This window comes from Phaethon lepturus, unplaced genomic scaffold (assembly GCF_000687285.1).
Source record: "Phaethon lepturus isolate BGI_N335 unplaced genomic scaffold, ASM68728v1 scaffold15115, whole genome shotgun sequence".
Taxonomy (NCBI): Eukaryota; Metazoa; Chordata; class Aves; order Phaethontiformes; family Phaethontidae; genus Phaethon; species Phaethon lepturus.
The window spans coordinates 36,515-56,796 of NW_010539983.1; the positions used below are offsets into that span (position 1 = coordinate 36,515).

The 20,282-nt window shown below is 40.0% G+C and overlaps 1 protein-coding gene across 1 annotated transcript in view; it reads right to left on the bottom strand.

Moving 5' to 3' along the window:
* NFIA (nuclear factor I/A) overlaps window positions 1–20,282 on the bottom strand; it is a 93,064-nt gene that overhangs the window by 24,501 nt on the left and 48,281 nt on the right. The gene's annotated exons all lie outside the window — the stretch shown is intronic.

A 20,282-nucleotide genomic window follows, 5' to 3' on the forward strand; every position in this document is an offset into this window, starting at 1 on the left:
AATATTACTGCATGTAGGTGAAGAATATGTATGCGTATCTGTATTATTCTCTGTATTTTTATAGTTCTAGAGGCATAGGAGTATTCTGATTATCTGCACATACTCTAAAAACACGTGATTTCCAGTACATACAGTACATCAGACATTTTGCATATCCGTGGGGATATAGCAAAACAAAGGTCCAGAATAGTTGAGCTTTCAGGTGCAAAAGCAAAGTATCAGATAATGTGGAAGTTGAACTTCCACTAGCAAAGTAATTCAACCTTATTTCCAACTCTGTATTTTATAGAATTTAATTGTTAAAAAGTAAAGAGACAGGCCTGGACAATATTATCTCTGGACACTATTATTAACTTTATATTTAATAACACTAGTTTTATAGTCCCTGGGACGTTGATTGTAATATGTAGGAGCCTTCTTGTACTTTATACGCTGCACTGCTGGGGTCTTAACGGTTTCAGTGAGGTTTTGCAGTTTATATTTCAGAAAGTTAAATAAAGTAAAGGAGTGGTTAGAGTTCCAGTGTTGTACTTGCAGCTTTCTGTCTCTAAACTGTTTGCTATAAGGGTTTGCTGTTGTGGTAGCTTTTTCCTCATAGCAAGAAAGGTTAAATACTTAATCTTTTAAAAATAAAAGTTTTGAACTGACAGGCTATTGTGCAAGAAAAATACTGGGTTGGGTTTTTTTCATATTGGTCTTAAGGACTTTGGAGTAGGGACAAAAGCAAAAAAGTGTTATTTCAGTTTGGGTGTAAGAGAGAAAAGGAGACTAAACTAAGTATTTCAATGAAATATTCCAATGCAGCCTGCTGAATTTCTGCTCAACTGGCATGTTGGGATGTAACTTAGTTACTGCCCTGTTTTTGAGTGCCCATATTCAGGACAGGGATACTCAAAAGAAGCTAACGGTGCTGTTGACCCAGACTTCCTTATGATGGAGGAACCAGGGATGGAAACACCAAAGGAGTGTCAACCCCAGCCCTAAACACAAAGTCAAGGGTCAGTGGCAATATTTGTGCTTGGGGAGGGGTAGAGGAACTACGCTGCTGGCAGCAAGGCCGTGGGTACATCTCTTCTGGGCTGAGCTGTGGAAGGGGCTAGGTTTGCCCCCCAGGAAGGTTTTACCATAGCAGGCTCCATCCCTCTAAGTGCAAAATATCACGGACAGAACAAACGACTATTTATGCACAGGGATTATCACGCTAAAATATGGCTCTTGTGAGCTGCTCTAACTGCAAGGTCTTGCAGCACTCTTGCGTGGAGGCACAAGGCCCCGCACGCAGCTGATGGTTGCGCAGCCCACGAGCAGAGATCCAGGAGGGTGCAGGAGTACCTGTGCCCTGGGCAAGCAGCGGAGCTCATGGAAGGAGTAAGATCTCTAAGTCTGTGCGCCGAGCAGTGACGTGTTCGTATGGGGATGGATTTTAGGGCAGCTGTTTTCAAGTGAAAATAGAGATTTTAATGTAACACTATGTTGTAAAATTCAATAGAAGGCCAAATTGAAGCACTGATAATTGGTTCCTACTTTTGTTGTACTTGTTTGTTATCACCGTTCTGATTGTCATTATTACCACCACTCTCTTTTTTTTTTTTTTTTTTTTTATTTCAGGGTATTCTGAGATGTATTGGTTTGGAACAGTCCAACTCTACCATGTTTTTATTTTGTTTGAGGTTTGTAATGACACATTTTATTTTGAGTGATCATATCCATCGGATCTCAAGAAAAAAATGGCTGCTTCCTAGTTCAGAAGAATATGCAAACAGGAGCTTAATTACATCACTTAATATTGACCAAGAGAAAGAATAAGATGAGCTTGCCAGCTCATTTCCAAAGCATGTTTTGTCCTTTAAGAGGGGAGGGTATGACAGAAAGTTAGGCAGTGCAAAGCAATTAGCATCATTCACATTTTATGTTGCACTAGCATGGTGCTCTAGCAGCAAAATTCAAACATTCTTTGAATGGGTTAATAAAAGAAGAAATACAGTCGGCATGCAAGAAAAAGGTTTCCAAGAACAAGCCAAAATATGTCCCATTCTTCTAAATTTATCACAGCCATGTCACATTATCCTTGAGACTGCCAGGAATGTCAATTTTTTTGCAATTTTAAAAAAATATCTCATTTAGCACCATATGTTTGGTTAATGTGCCTGATATATCCTGCGTATTCTTTAGTCCATCCATTTCTAATACTCATTTTCTTTTTTTTCCCCCTTGCTAAGCCATATGTTACAATGCTGGTCATTCTATCGAAGCTCCCTTCAGGAGCCGAGAGCGAGAGTGAGGGGACTCTGGTTTAATCACCCAGAAAAATTTGAATCTGATACTACAAGTCTCACTCTTAGGTAAGCAGTCTCAACACTTGAGTTGTTAGCATTGTAGGTGCCCGGTGCCGATGAAAATCAGGCCACTTATGAGATGGCATGGTGTATATTAACAACTGAGGCAGGAACGAAGATAAATGACTAAATATGGAATTAGGTGTTTAATTTTTGGCACCCATGTTTGAGACTCTTGGTTAGTTTTAAGGGTCTTCCGTTTCATACCTAATGAGTTTTAACACATTTAGTGGTCCCCAGTCCACAGCTTCCCCTCCTGTGTTGCTCAGGGATGCAGGAAATTAAAAAGTTAAAACTGGCAGAGCCCAGGGAGGATGCTGCTGCCTTGCATGGCTTTCCTCAGCGTTGTTCCCAAGAGCTAATGAATATTGGGGACCACTACACTGAAGACCAGATTTCGGCACTTCACATGGCCCCAAGGAAAGGGTAGTGCCAACTCATAAGGACTCCTCTGAGTCCTGACTCTCCTCTGTCTCCTCTCTGGTGCAGGGCAGCAACAAATTACAATATCCCCCAACCGGTCTCAGCTGCGCTGGCCGGTGAATAGGGAATGGAGCCAACGATCCTCCCCGTTCCCTGCCTCTTTCTATCCATCTGCTCTGAGCAAGGAATAAACAAGAACAACCAGAACACAACGGCTGGGTAACCCAGGTGGGGTTTGAAAGTGTTCCTTACTATTCTGTGTATAGGACTGTTGTCCAAATCACAGTCACACCTGGCACTTTTAGGAAACACAGATTTTATAATTCAGGTCTGAGTCTCCTCTGAATATTATTTAGAGTGCAAGAGAAGAAAATCAGACTTAGTCTATTTTCATCTTATGGCAGCTTTTAACTACAGAAAAAATGGAGAAGTTAATTGCTAAATAAAAGAGAAAATAAAGGGATTTGTGGCATAAAACACAGATGGAAGTCTGAGTGGGTGTGTTAACTTACTGTACTTGTGTTCATGTGATTCTGTAAGTGTATGTATGCCAAACATATATGGTCTTAGTCTGCTACCATTAACATGAATCCATTTTTTTCACTGGACAGAGGGAACCAGATCAAAGACCATGATGGTGCTAAATGGAACAAGATGTGTACTTTCGTATTTTTTTCCAAAAGGAAATATTAATTTGACATTGGTTTTTCAGTTGAAAAGAATTTTAATTGCAGTACACAATAAGCAGAAAATTCAGACAACAATAATCTTGAAACTGTTAGCAGCATTATATTTCTATCAAGGAATCTGTGTGCCTTTTCAACATTAGAGCTTTCTGAATTTTCATTAATTTGGCATTTCCCTAAACACACAAGTTATTTTGTTCATTCCACATCATGCATCACACCCTTCTGCTCAATGCATAATGCAAGCGTAAATGGGATCCTTGTCCTTGAGAGACTCTGGTTACTGGAGCCATTGCACGGATGTTGAAGTCCCGCAGTAAGAGTTTCCAAAACTCTGCACTTCGCAAACCTCCAGCCCAAGTTTAATCAGTGAATGCACAGGAATACTTCATGTTCCTCATCTTCTAAGGGGCACTGGAGCACTGTGATGGTTTTAATTCCTCTACCCCCTTATGTTTGCCAGTACTAGAAACGCACCACATAAGAGTCTTCCTTGAGTACAGCTAAAGATCTTCAAATTTTCATGTATGAGGCTGATATATATTTAAATGGACCAGAAAATGATGCATGAGAATTGAATGCACAAATCCTTCCCAGAACAAATAAGTATCTATGAACCTATTTTCCATGTATCTATGCACCTTACTAACAGAGGTACTGAAATTAGGATAACTTTGATGGAGTGAATGGAGTGATAGCAATGTAAGAGAAGAACAATTCCCCTTCTCTCCAAAGCTATAGCTGTATCTGTATATCCACTCAATTTCACTTGATTAATTACTAACATTATTCTGACTGCACACGTCTTAAACAATAACTTTATCTCAAGTTAGCCACATTGGTAGACCAGCTAATACTCATCTCCAAAGACAACTTTTGGATAATTACCCCAATATACCCAGTAGCTCTCTGCCACTAGACTGTTGATGGAGATTTCATAACAAAAGCTATGAGTGAAATATGGCCTGGATCTTCATTCTCAAGGGACACTATGAAAAGGAATCATGGAAGCTCAGATATTACCAGGTGGACCATGAACTCAACAACATGCAGAACAAATAGATGATGCAGAAAAACAAGTTGGCTGTTGAAGAAAAAACTGACATACGGGAAGAATTTTTCAAGGAACTTTCATCCTTCTGTGCAAATTATTCCAGCAATTTCACTGAAATCAGTATCAACAGAAATGCTGATCAGCTGCTTTATTTCCTGAGGAATTCTTAATTTCAAGCTTCTTGAAATTTTGATGGCTACACTACCGTCAGTTATAGCAAGTCTGTTCTACTTAGTGCTGAGCAAACTTTATTTGTCATCAGCTGAGATATGATCCCACTAACTGCCATCCATCAGTTTACTGTATTAGTTGTTCCAGTATACACAAAACACAATGCAGATGGAAATTCATTCATCCTAATGAAGTGCTCTTTAGTTTCTACGTTCTGAATGGATACTTGCTCCCCTGGTCACATTCTGAGTTACGATGATCACTGATTAACTACCTGCCAGTGAGTACCTCGCTTCAGAAGACTAAATCCAGCTTAATAAACAGTGATTTTACAGAAGAAAAATGAAAGCTTCCCCTCTATCCACTTATCAAACTACTGCATATGCATCACCAACACACACAACCAGTTTCCTCAGAACTCGACATCTGACAGATCATCAGGAAAACAGAGCTAATCTATCCATACCCATCAACATCGTATCATAGGTGACTGCCAGATACTTAAGAAGCTATCCAAAAGAAATGTCACAACTCTTTTTCAAGACACTACAAAAGAAATGTTCCAAATAAAATAAAGCAAATGCACGTACAAGTAAATGAGCCAAAGAACTTAATAAAAAGAGATTGATTAAAATGAGGACCAGAATGTTCAAAAAGGACTGAGAGAGAGGTGCCAAAGGCGCATTAAATGGATTCAATGGCTTTAGGTTTTAAATGCTTTTGGACTCCTCAGCAATTTTTAGCCAAAAATGATAATTCAAGTTAGAATCAAAATTCTGATGTCACTTAGGAAAAAGAAGGTTGAAATTTCTCCTTTGCAAGTGAACACTGTTCCATTTACAAAGAAGCAATATCAGTTTCCATCAGCAATACTGATAGAAAATCTTGCCTACAGAATTTTAAAAGTGAGTGCTACAATAGTCACCATTATTTTAAAATCCTACCCCATTAAAATCTGCTTTAAATCATTTGGTGCAATGTTCCCATAGAGTGTATTACCTTATCTGTTCGTATCTATGTTTACAGCATCATCTGGATTGTTTTAGATCTCTTAAGTTAGCTTTCATTCCTGTTTTGTCACCCAAGTGGTTCTTTCAGTAACTAATAAACTACTACTCAACATATTACCAATATCTTCAAAATATAATTTAACCAGTTTTATATTTAAAAACTTTAATGAGAAGCATAATAAACAGCAAGATAACAGTTCAATTTTCCCTTTGATTTAATGTTAGTTTCAGTATAATTTTGGATTGTATAAATATATATTGTAATATGAATAAAAAAAATTTCTAATGACATCTTTAGACATCTCGTCTAAAATTCATGACTACATTTGTTTCATTTCAAATGTTATTTGAAAGTTTTTCAGCATACTTGGCAGATTAGATATAGCAGCAGGGACAAACTGCAGCCATCCATAGGAGAATATACCTTTATGTGAATGCTTTGGGGATGGAACATCTATAGCTGTAAGGCAAAAAATGCCATCATAAATTTGGATGGCATTTACAAAGCCCTCTAAAAAGTCTTTGCATATGATTATAGCTGAGGTACGATATTTTTGCAAGTAAAAGACCCAGAATAGATTTATGTTTCAACTATATCTTTCCAAGATGCATATGGATGCTAAATTGCAAGTGATACTAAAGGGAATTTTAGTAACTGAAGAGGATGGAATCAAATTTTCTTTTTTTTTTTTTTTTTTAATTTTTTCAAAAATAATTTGCTCATTATTTGCATGTCATCAAAAGATCACTGGCTATCCAGGCTATATATAACAATGATGGCTGCTAAACGCCGAAGGCATGAGATGGAGATGGGTAAATATGCAGATTTTTTCAACCTGTGACCTCAGTTACTGCATGGTAATCTTTTTAGGTGGCTTTTATGATGACAAGACTAAGTTTGGTGTTAATATTGGTTTTGAAGACTTAATCGGTATACACTGCCATTGAACATATGCTTTAATTAATAAAAGAGCTGTGGTCAGGATTGAAAATAGCTCAGGTCATTTACCATGCACTGTAAAGTCACCTGATTTCTGCACAATTTGAGGTGAAGAGTTTATACATTATTCCAAAGAAAGAAAGAGTTGCAAACTGAATTCATGTGCATTGTACCAAACTGAAATGGATTTATAATTTGACAGGTCAAGAGTGTACTCATGGAACTGTTATGTATTGCTATCCAGTGCTTCTTGGTATTTTTACGGTGTGACTGCCTAGGTTTGACAGTCACAGGACTGAACAGTCATCTCATTTCTCCGTAACACAAAAAATAATTTGTAGTTGACCCACAACTGCTGTGCTCTTTTACTGGAAAGTGGCCATCGCCAGTTGTACGCTGGTGAGCGCACGCTGGACCTGCCACCAGCAGCTCCTGGGGATGGCTTGGCAGCTCTGAGGCAGCAGAGACTTAAACTACTTTCCAACAGATCGGCTCTCAGGCAGGTGATATGGGATAGGTGAAATCAGCCTCATTTTTCTGCATTCCCAATGGCTTTAGGATTCTGGGAGGAACAAAGAATCCCCCCAGAAAAAATAAAATGTTCCCATTGCAGAGAAGGCAGAGCACGGCAGTTTGGCTTTGGCATCATTTCCAGAGGAGCCGTGTATGGCCATACAACCTGCAGGTCTGCTTGTGTGATCTGCCCAACACCTCTCTCATCTACTGAACAACTTAAAACACACCTGACAGAGAGACAGAGGGCTCGCAGGGAAAAGGTCCCTGCAAATTTCATAAGAACAGGCATGGGAAGGGCAGAGGTAACGTGTAAGTGCTCCCTCCAGTGCTGTCACTCTGGCAAAGTGCTCAGCATGAGCTCCCTCCTTACTAGACACCGGAGAATTCACACGAGAGGGACACCTGGTACATCCCCCCAACCAACACAAAATGTCTGCACACTGAGAACAAGAGCATTGGCATTGTTTGAATAAGCACACCCACCATGTAGTGCTCCGCGGTGCTCGGGGTTTCTTAGATATCCTGATTTTATAAAAGAAAGTAAAAGAAGAAAAAAGAAACAAGGTGAGAGAGAACACTATCATTATTTTGTAGCAAGCAGGATACTGTGTGAAATCTTGGCCCAGTGAAGTGATAAAGGGGGAGCTTTCAGTTTGCTTAAGGGAAAACTTACGAGCAAATAGTAAAATTACCAAAATACCACATTGCAGAAAATGGGTGTATTTAGGTTCAATTAAGCTGTAAAAAGGAAAATGGCACTTTAGCTTACAAAAATGAAGGGACAGAGGGAGCTATCAGAAGCAACTTTACAAGATTTGTATGCATGAGGATGCTGCTTCACTGGACCAAGAAAGCTACAGTATGGGACAGGATTTTTCTTTTATTAGACACTTTCCTAGATAGCTTTGTCGAACCTCAGAAACTGCTGCTCTGGCATTATGAAATAATCCTACATAACTTGATCTCATGAGCTTAGGAACACAGAAAAATAGCCATGCCAAATCAGATTACAGGGATCCACCTAGCCCAGTATCCTCTCTCTGACAGTGGTAACTAATGGATGCCTAGAAAAGAGTAAAAGACCAGGGAAAGCATACAGTGATAATTCTCCAAAATACTCTCCCAGCCTCCAATGATTTGTGATTCAAGGACTTCCAGGACAAAGTTGGTATCATGGTATTGAAGATACTCGAATCCAAATGCACAGATTTACAACCCCCTCCTCCCCTTTTTTGGATTTCTACCCCCAATGAGATTTCTACTAGTCACACAAAAAAGGTTTCACAGTTTGGTGCTGGCAAGTCCAGTGTTCTTGCCACTAACTCTGAATGAGCTAACAGCTTTCAAGCCCAATGATGTTATGTGTATAAGAGCATCCAACACGTTTTCCTACATAAAAAAGTGACATGTGTGCTGAGGTGCTCTAAGTGTATATACTTTGGGAGATTTTATATATTTTTTAAAAAAAGCAAGAATCTGGCTGTAAATTGATATTAACATTTTTCAGTATATGTGTAAAACACATGTTTCAGAAGAATAGAAGAGAGAAACTGTCACTCACTGGGAAGCTTTAGAGCTATCTGGCTCCCTGGGAAACTGCATGCAACTATTCTGGTGTCCAAGGGTTTGACCAGTGAGTTTCCTCTTCCTGCAAAGAATGAATGCAGAAGTAATAGAAAGTCTGAGGGGGAAGATTTTAGCAAATGGCTAAAGATACTCCTATTCTGCTCACTGCAGCAGGTAGGAAGCAGGTGGTGGTGGTGGAAGAAAAAGGGTGGGAAAGGAGAAACGCCTACCTTGCCCTCCCAGCAGCTGGCACAGGGGAAGGGCAGGAGGCTAACCTAGCAGAGACTGCACACTCGCAACTCAGCCCACTGAAATCCCTTTGTGATGCTGCATTGATATGCAACGATGCCGACAGGTCATCGCAGTCCCAGCACTGCCGCACAATGTCAGGACGTTCTGCTCTGATTATCTGGGGTCTTGCTGTGACTCCCTTTCAGGATAGAGCATGGCTCACCGGCACTTGGTGATTGAAACTTAGCACACTGGGGTGGCGTAGCTTCATTAATGCTGCTACCAGTAACATAAAAATCCCATACGCCCAGAAAGGAACACTGACTTCTTAAGCATTGTGCTTATTTTACTGTCTGCTTTTCGGGGGAAGTTTTTCTGAAGTTTTAATTTTCTGATCGAATTGGTGCTTACATGTGAATTTTTTCCTTCATTTATTGAATGAATTGGTAAAAGTAGGGGTCTAAAAAAAAAGCTTATCCTTTAATTTTTGATGGTATATTGACTTTGTAAAAGTCTAAAGGCAGGAGTGATATATTAGGGAGACCCTATAACTTTAGTTAAAGCAAAAATTAGAAAGTGATCGAAAAGTTTTATAGAGGAGAGCAGAAATATAATTTTAAGCCTCTTAAAATTGCCTGAACTGTGAAATCAAGTAATGAACACTAGAAAGGGATCTGTCAGCTAGAATCAAAGCTTAGACTAGTCAGCGTTTTCTTCCTAAACCTTATTATGGCAAAGATTTTTCATCTCTGCACTCTGTTCATCCCAACAAATAAACCGACTTGACCTCCACCTGTTACTTGGTGAAGTCTGCTGTCATCTTTGACTAAACCCTATTCTTTCCCTTCAAAGCCCTCTGCACCACTGAGAAGGTGGGAAGACACAGCTGTGCACTGATTCAAGTTGATACCAGTTCATAACCAGACAGCATTTCACAGTACAAATTACAAGCAACAGAGGAGGAAAAAAAAATAAAAAAATGTAGTGCCAATGAATTCTGGAAGGGGGCAACATTTTTCGTCAATTTAACAACAAGATTTTCATAGAAAGAAGTTCTTTTTTTGTGTGTGATATTATGAACTAGCATTTGAGGCAAGAAGCATTTTGCTTATACCATAACAATGAACCTGCGCTAACACGACATAAGAAGAACTGAAGAACATAATGGAAGCTATTTGTGTTTCTTTTATATTTCATAAGTTGGATGCATTAACTATTTCAAAGAGGTTCAGCTCCAAATGCCTGTAGGTTTCTAGACTTAGAAACAAGTCACAGCTATATAATGTAACATTGCTAAAATAAAAAAAATAATATTATGGAACACAGAACAGCAAGTATGTCATAAAGAAAACCATATAGCTATAGCAGTCATTTCTTCAAATATATCATCATGAAAAAAACCATGTAAGAAGCTTTCTAATACAAAGACATATCAGAAAAAGCCGTTTCATATAAAGTTGGACTTCTCTGGGTGATTAATGCTACGTTCAACAAAGGAGACAGTGTCTGTCTAATTACATTAAATACTTATCTTCTAGGGATTGGCAGGGTGTTTCTGCTCAATGTCACTTTTCATGACAATGTAATGATAGATCCGTTTACTTACCAGTGCCATTAGCAAAAATTGTACTGTTTTCTCAACTGCCCTCATATCACAAAAATATTTGATTAACACGCTGTAGCTTATCTAATACTCTAAGCAACATATTCTGCATAGTTTTCTCTCTATTAAAAGAACAAGATTACAGCTTGTAAAATTTTTATTGCACTCACACAAAAATAAATGAATAATGTGTGATATAGTTCAAGTATCTTACTAGTTCACAAAACAGGTTTATTTGATTTAAAATATTAACTTATACTTAAAATATTAAGATTTTGGGGGAAATAAGCAAACAAACTAAGTCAATATTCTGAGGCACTACTTCCTATCCAGTCTTTAGTTATTATTTCCTTTTCATTTCAGCACATCTTTTGAAACTTTTAATACCTTAGGAAAAAAAAAAGCTTTCATTTCTTTGCTGAAAAATAGATAAAAAATAGATATGGCCATCTCCCAAGTCTTTAAAATTCACTGCATCGTGAACTGACTCTTCAGAGTCGTGCTACTGTGCCAACACACAAAGAACAATAAACCTCTGGAAGAATGTACACAGTGAAGGCAGTTTATATAGTAACAAGATAATTTCATAAACCTATATTGAAGAGAAAGGCTGTGATGTAACATTCTAGCAGTATATATCAGCTACCTGATATTTACTAACAAGGTTAAACTACTATCTGTTTGTCTCAGCACTCTTCATAATTCACTTTTTAATGGATGGACAGGAAAAGTCAGCAGTGTATGGCACAGATCATTTTAGAAATAGGACAAGACAGCTTACGGCAGTATCTATTTCAAAACACGCTCCATCTTTCCATACGGTCACATCAAAAGTCTATACTTGGCAACTACAATGCTTCAAATCTACTCATAAATCCTTGGAGGGGTAGATTTCTATTTCTAAGTAAAACAGCAAATCTGAAAAACAGAATCCTGAGAAGGAGGTGTCACTGTCAACTGGTACCACGTACAGCGCACCGGTTCTCATCTTCTCGGTATCTTATGGCTGCGCAGAAGGCGGCACATGGGAAGCTGCCTTCAGTGAGGAGTTAGGACATCAACCCCATTTTGTTACAGCTCCTCACATTGCCACGAAATGGCAGCAAGTATGTACCAAAATTGACTCTTATTGGGCATAACTCGACCCAGCAATGCAGAATTAACCAAAACTGTCTTTTAAAATCCCTTGCAAGTGACTCTTGCAGAGAGACGATGACACCGTAGCCAACTGCCACATATGACTCTCCAAATTAATAATGGATTTAGGATATTCATTCCCTGAGCTGCGAGGGTTTGGGGTGTGTCTGCAATTATCTAGATATAAGTCTGACACACATTATCCTTCTATCAATGTCATTTCCCTTAGTAGCCAACAGATTATCAGCAGCTTTGTGATATTCCAGGTGTCAAAGAAGAATTAAAACCACAACAATTGCACAAACAAAGGGACAAAAGACGGGATACGTGTTTCTAAGCCCTGCATATCAATTTAATATGTGCAGCTGACAATGATGCAAATGTCCTCGGGAGAGAGGCAGCAAGATCTGTGCCCAAACATACACACACCACCGTCAGCAAGATGGCAGGGAACAGAAGCAGTAGGATTCCCAGCCCAGGACACATGCCTCAGCAGGCAAAGCAACCCAATGAAACAATCCTCTGGTTGGGGAGAATTTTGGAAGCACCTGATATGGAAAAGGGCCCTAAACAAGCCAGATGGTACTTTTAGCTGGCAGCAGAAAGTAGGAGACAGCCAAAAACATTACAGCATTTCCCCAAGAGGCCAGCAAATCGATTTTTAACCATTTTTTTTAAAGTGATGTGATGAATATAAAAAATAATCTTTCTATGCATTTTTAAATCGCTAATTTTATGAATCATACATTTAAGAAGACAACAACTGGAAGAGATGAGAAAGCAATGGTTTTTCACTTTCCCAGGGTGGTTGTATGTTTGACATCAGTTTTCTATTCAGTCGCTGCCACTGTTTACTCTGAATTAAGTGCCAGTTTTTGTTCAGAGTTTTCCACATAACATTAAAGAGAAAAATCCTGCAAAATTAAGAGAAAATAGCACCGTAAAATGACAATAGCACAACAATTCTCAGGACATGGGAGAAATGCTGTTCGTAAGACTGCTTTGTCCTCTTAAAACCTGTTCCCCCCAAATTACTGGGTTTCTAGATGACCATTTTTTAACAGAGGGCAAACAATTTATTTAACACTTACAAGTTCCCATTTGGCTAGGAATTTGCATAAGAAATACAGCTGTTTGGGGGATCTTTTAAATTTTAAAATCTCCAAATGGTCAGAATTTGCAATTCTGCCTGGATGAGAGGACTCTTTTCAGGAATCATTTTGATGTCAGATGTCGAACTTTCAGAAGCAGCTCCTTGCACGGCGTGTTTAGATTAGGTGTGGCCAAGCAGTTTTCACTCAAGGAATGAAAAAGAGATGTAAGGACTGAAAGGGCAGAGAGAGGCAGAAGAGTGACGAAACAAGTGGGAATGATTATTACCCTTTGCCTCAAAGGGCTCCTCAAAGGGCACCTCACACCTAGGATTGGCCAAGTTCAGAGGAAGAGTCAGGATGATTCTCTACTTTCATTTGCTGTTATTTTGGTTAACAGTAAAGGCAAGCCCTATGACAGGGTTAAATCTGGACTACATCCAAAGTGCTTTCTCCTGTTCGGAGCAAGGTAGTGCATTAGTGTACTGCATCACAGATAATACTCCTGGAGACAAACGTGGGCTGCTGTAATAAAATGGGACATTACATGAAGCACAAAGAAAGTTAATCCATACATTTATATTTTTTAAATCTCATTGACTGTAAATCCTTACTTTCAAAATAAGATGTATTTCCCTTCTATAGGTAGACCCAAGGCCTTGTCTCCAGCCCTTGTTGATATAAAACAGTCCCACTCTTTTCAAGAGTACTGCTCTTGGACATGAGGACTGCAGGTACCATCTCCCCTTGCTGGCTTTTGGGGGTTTGAAGATCTGCACGCAAATCCCAGCGAGGCAAATGAAGACTGTGCACAAAACAGTCAAACAGCCTGTAATTTTCCAGCTAATTTTAGCAACAGGATCTCTTATGTTATGCTTTTTGGTGTATATCACACTAAAAATAGCAGCAACCATTGATGTGAGCGAACAGCAGAAAGGATGATCTCACTAGGGCTTCGAGCTGTGCAAGAGCGGTGCGGGCAAGCAGAGGTGGAGGATGCTATGGATTCCCCACTCTCCCCTGAGCAAAACACCAGTGAAATCAGAATAAACTGTAGCCAGTATACATACTAGATGAAGACACTGCTGAACTTTAAGTTTTTCTGAAGCTGGAAAATGAAAGAAAACTGAGTACTTAAACAGCATCCCTTATTTAGGCTGTAGCGTCCTTATTCACTAGTCACCCCAGCGCGGCTCGGCTATACGGGGTAGCACTGCATTCATGCCATATGGGTTATGGGTCAAGGTTACAGGCTGCTCACCCCGGGTGAACAACACAGCTGCTGTCACAGCACATATACATTCCTGGAGGTATAGGATGGCTCTGCAGCCACTCAGCCAAATTGTTACCTGAGCTAACAGGCTGCTAGACAGATTTCTCTGCTTTCCTATGCTCACGGACTGCTGCGGTCAAAGTGTTGGGGCAGCACTTAACTTGAAAGAAAGTAACCCGGGAATGATTTATTCACTACTTCTGGCAGTAAAAAAACCTACTATGGAGCATCAAGCAAAATGATCAGGCAACAGACAAAAGAAGTGGTTTTTCCTTACACAGCACTGAGTAAAACTGGAACTTGCAGCCATGGGATGTTTTAGAGGCCGAAATAAAGAATGGGTTAAAAACATCCGAGCACATCTCCGAAAGAAAAGTCCACTGAAGACTGTCAAACACAAAGATGTGAACAGGGCCTCTGGCTCATGAAACGAAGCCATTTGCTGCCAAAATCCACGGAGCTGTGCTCTGAAAAGCATCACTGGATGCCTGTCCTGCTGTTGTATTCTTTCCTTAAGTGTCCACTACCAGCTCTTGTCAGATGCAGCACACTGGGCTAGGTGAGACTTCAGTCCAGCTGAGAAGAGCCATTTTTTCCTCTCTGTGGGCAGATCCACAGTTTTTGTACACTGGAATGTGCTGTACCTGGCAGCTGAGAAACAGGAAAATTGCAGTAGGTATCCAGCTCAATGAAATTAAGATCTCAGGATTGCTCCTCTCTTTGTGCAGAACTAGGGGAACATCTAAAGTCCGTGTGGCAGACACAGTGTGGGAAAGGAAACGAAAAAAAGATGTAATACGGTCTGCTGCCTGTTCCCGGTCCTGTACCATCTTCTCTCTGTCCCCTAACACTTCTCATTGCACATTTTAACTTTGGGTGAAAATGTTGCCTTTAAAATAAAGCCTGTTTTCTCCTCTAAAGCAAAGATCAAAACGTGTGCACGGAGTACAGTAGCTGCACTGTATGCTACGCAGTGGAGTGATGGTTGTACTGGGAATGTTAATAAACAGTGCCGAGAGCAGAACTTCTGCATGAAAAAGGGTGTATGTTACATCTCTCCCCCTCTCCCCTGTCTCATGCAATATTTACACAGCTGTGCTTTGTAAAATGTGTAGGGGAGTTTTTTATTATTATTTTTTTGTAATTTATTTACCTAAGATAGCCCAGCATCTGTTTTGTGGTGAGCTTCTTTCACAAAGTTTCACAGTTGCCTTGACTGATGCAAAAGGAGGTCATGGTCTTTACTCAGTGATCCTAAAATCATTTGTTTCAACCACTTAGCCATTCTATTTGGCTAATTTGTGTTCTGTTCCGTGTTTTTGGTTTGTCCTCTACTTAGAAATGTGCATCCCTTGGGGAACCGATCTGGCTAGGTGAGTATTTTAGTTATCTGTTTTATAAAATGCAGAAGTGCACAGGAATTTGCAATAATACGCATCATTTACTGGCTCTCAATATGTACTGCATATTGGCTCTGAAGACTACTAATATTTTCCAGCTGCCTCCAAAAAAAAAAAAAAAAAAAAAAAAAGAGTTCAATGCAGTCTTTGCAGTGGGTCCTTTCCCATGACTGCCTACACAGGTGATGAAGACTTTTCTTGTGTCCTGAAGAATTAATAAGCCTGAACATTTCTGTACCAGCAGCATACCACAGGAGATAAAATATTGCTTCTGCTTCCCAAACACATTAGAAAAAGCAAGTCTGCTGATCTCAATTGCTAAGACAGCACATGAAAGGAATGCAGTCCATTTCCTAACCAAGATCTAATCTATAGAAGAGTTTATAGATCCAAGTCAACATCCTGAATTGGTCCCAGAAGCAAACAAGAAAACTAGTTCAACTTTAGGAAGACAGGTACAATACTTTCAATGTGTTTAATCCCATTTTACAATTAAACAGTCCCGTGCCGCACTGTCAGATGATCTTCAAGGATAACTGCATCAGAGGAGACCCACCTGGAGCTGACAAAGATTCATGTTTGACAGACTCCAAATCAGCAAGAAATGCACAGCCATATTCAAACAGAGGGTGCTTCTGTCCTTTGCAGCTCACCTCTGAAAAGACGTAGAAAGTGTCTGCTTTTGTCCCAATACCAAGGCAGCTTGTGGTTTTCACTTGGTGTCAAAAGTGGAGCACAAACCATATCACTCTCCTTGCTTTATGTGTATATGTTAAACAGAATGGGTGGTAGAATACGGCTCAGCCAGCAGTGACGTCTGAAGAACGTTAGGTCCATGAACTACCAATACAGCACTCCCATCACAGGAATCCCATCGTCATCAGGAAGCTTTGTTCCAACCTTTGTCAGGGAATAGTTTTCCGTGCGCTAAATCTTTCCTATCAATCTGAAGAATGATTCAGATGATGCTAATTGTGTGTGGAGCCAGAAATAGCTCAGGTGATCTTATCATTGTCACAGCACACAGATCTGCTTTTAACTTGGTCATTAAGGTCAGTGAAAATAATATGTACGAATGATGCTAGCACCAGGCCAGTCAAAAATACAGCTTTAATTTGGTATCTGAAGTGAAACACTTTCTGCATTTTTTAACTCAGAACTCCTACACCTCCATACGTATTTCTAAATTATGCATGTCCTGACATGTGGAATTGGATGCAAGAGGCAGAGCCACAACATTGACTGACTGACTTCTCCGGGACCATGCTGAAGGGATATTTTCCTCAGGGGATTACAGCAAAGCTGAGGCATGTGCTCTAACACTTGCATGGGATTATTAGTTTTATTAAAAATGGAAAGCACAATTTAGGCTGAATCTCAGGGCCAAGCCTGTTGTGTTATCCAGTGTCTGGAAAAAAAGGAGCCTTTGAGGAGTGAGAAAACATCTAGGACTTTTCAGTCTGAACTGACTTTTCAATCAGTAGTTCTTTTCCTACCTCTAACTTCCTTGCATGATTTTGAGACAGTAATGCCAACAGCACGGCATGTTGTCACAGGTCTCATGCTACTACGTGAATTGCCAAAGAAAAGCTGAGCTATTGATCCAGTTCTAATCTGCTGTCAAAATGGCTGTGTCTTATAGCAAATGAGTAGTGTTAATCATTTGACTTGATGAATGCTATTGCAAAAGACTGACAATACTCAAAGCACCACTATTGACCTGCTGCATTTTTCCTGGCTCACGTTAAGTTCTTGATCTTTGCTGGCCTTGTCCAATTAGTTTAAGTTATCCATTAAGGTGCAGTTCTGGAAAAGTTCTGTTTAAAATAAACAACACCTTATATTGGTGAGTAACTCATCAACTATGCAGCAGTCTGATTCTGATTGCCTGGCAGAGAAACACACATTTTGTGCAGTATCTGATAAAAGATCTATAATGTGCTAACACAAACCTATCATGTAGCACCTGTGACTAACAGATTGTGATATCAAAGTCTTGATGCCTAAGTGCTCCTGTAAATGCATTAAACTTTTAGCGGCAGGAACTGTAGACTGCCAGTGACAAGGAGCCGATATGGTATTTCAGTAAAAGTTGATAAGTGTTATTGCTCTTAGAAGAAAAGAAAAATCTTATGTTCTTGAAAACCACTGGGCAGCTTGTGTTTTGATGGGATACTGTAATGCAGAGAGCACGGATAAGCGAACACATGGACTCCATGAAAGCAAAAAGGTTTTAAGAAAAGCTCTGTATTCCACAGTAGCTGATGTTCCTTGAAGTATCCTCCCGTTTTATGTTTGGCTTTGGGTTTCTACCTGTTCACTTGAAACCAACTCTTTTGGCGGCAGCATGCACATGGGGCCATTTTCAAGTCCATGTACCAGTCAATGGAAGCACGAAAGGTAGCACAGGCCCAAGCACACTCTGCTTCTTGGCTAGGGCAGAACAAGGATGTTGGAAGACTCTGTAAGAGTGGGGAGAATGTGGGAAACTGCGTTGAAAGCCTTGGAGGTAAGAAGAAGCATGGGTCTGAACGGGAACGGGGAAATGGGGTCAACGGGAGCAGGAGTCCTAGTCGCAGTATACAGTCTAACAAAGCTCAGAAGTTCTTCGGAGGAAATGAGCAGCAGAAGTTTGCATGAGCCTGGGAGGCAACAGGTTCTGTCTGCTGTACCGCTCATGGCATCTCTTCAGCTTAATGGCACAAATTAGGTCTCTGCCGTAAACCAAAATATTCTGGCCACCAGAGAAACATGATCTGTTTCTGACCTCCCATTCAAAGAGCCAAACTATGCTGTATGTAGGCTGGAGGCTTGTCTGGTTGCGAAATGTTCCCACTGTCTTAAGATATTAAGTTCAATGGAGGAAAAAATGGCAGTGGTGCCTGCTGATAGATGTGTCAAGGTATGTAATGAAGCTGCTGCACAAGGCAGGTACAATCTTAATGGCTATGTAAGTGTGCAGTCTGACTTTTCTTTACACACTGAGAATTGGAGGGCAAGACAATGTCACATCTGGGAAACACTGAGTAAATGTAATTGGCATGGATCCTGGATGTAGACCTCCTCTGGTCTAAGGAAAAGAGACATTTCCTTGGTTTTGTTTTTCTTAAATAGGTCTATGAGTATCCAAACAATTCAGCTTAAGGAAATTAATAAAGATCATGAAATTCCTGTGTCTAGTTACAATCCAGTGAAAACTGCCCACTACAGCAAGTCACTGAAAAGTAGTGCCAGAGAATTATTTGATATTGAATACTCCAGGTCTGCAGTTGAATGTTTTCCCAGTAAAAAGGGATTATTTTTCTATTCCTTATTTTGTATAATACATGGTTCTTATGTTTTTCATCATATTTTCTACAGTCAATCCCTTGAAGCATTGGCAGTAATGTAGCACAATCATTGGAAACTTCTCTGAGCTCTGAGTTAGTGTGTGGCGTCAAGTCTTTTGATGAGCCCATAGACCTTTTGCCTGAGGACACATCAGATGCCCTCTGCATCACTGATGCTGGGACATACTATATATATTTTATCTTCTAGGTAGTGCCAGGCAACAACTGTATTTGGGCGTAAAGAACACAATCTAGGATCTCCCTTATACCACTTTCTCTGGCATTTCCAAGATGTAATTCCAAACGACTTTGAAAACAAACTCTTGTGGTTGTCTGATATGTGCCTGAATGAGTCTTTCTGATGTGTAAGGCATAAATAAAAGTTTCTTGGTAAATATGGAGAAGAAATTTTTTTGCGTGCTGAGAATCTGCTAAGAAGAGATCCCATGCCAGATTTAAGAAAAAGGTTGTTTAAAGAAGAATTTGGACTGGTTGCCTGCGTGTGGTTTTTCCATAACCAGCAATAGGGAGACACATGGTACCATTAAGTTAGGGGTCACTGTCACTGCAAGGAAAATACTCCAGAAAAGGATCATGGCTCCTTAGCTGCAGCTGGGAAATTATTTTCAGACAGTCCCATAGATGGTGGCATGAGAACGTGCAGCACCAGCCTGAGTGGTGTAGTGCACAATCATGAGGCTGACTTTAATAGCATCTTTACTACCAAAGACGTGTCCAGCAGTCTAACAGGGAGCTCTCTAGCTTACTGCAAGTTCATATAATATTATCAACTTCATAAGCCCCTGGAACTGTAAATATGTCTTTCAGTCATGCAGTGCAAGTGTTATTACTAATTCCTTAAGGTTTCTGCACTGAAAGTCTCATTTGGTTCCCGGGATTTTCAAGGTGAAGACACACAAAAGCCTAGCGCAGCGTGACAGTCAGCAGAACAGCTGGGGTGGAGCTAGGGCAAAGGAAGGTGGATGACCACAGTATGAAAAGCTCCATCAGCCTTTCAGTGGATGGAGGACCACAGAGCTGCCCCATTTTGCAAACAGTTGCAGTGCTGTAAGTAAGTTGGTCAGGACCACAACTGAAGCAGAGCTAACTGTCCCTTCAGATATCTCTGATATCTGCGCAAGAAGCACAAGGAGTACAAACATACCTTTCCTGGGATTACTGTCTTCTAGGGACCTAACTAACTTGTGGAAATACAAGTACCAGGAAGATCTAAGTAAAGAAATAACAGGATACTCTGAACTTGCATCTTAAACATTTTTTTCCATGCCACACTGTAGAAATACCAATGGAAGTAGAATTGGCAAATACCATCCATATGCTACTCTACCAAATGACTGAAAAGCACAGTGTGAACATTACTGCTGGACTGAATCAAGAGAATTAATTAAGAAGTGCGTAAGCGGAATACTGATATACATTAACTCAATCTTATTATGGAATTACAAAACTTATACCTGTAATTATGGCTTTTTCCCCTTTCAAACAAAGCTCACCC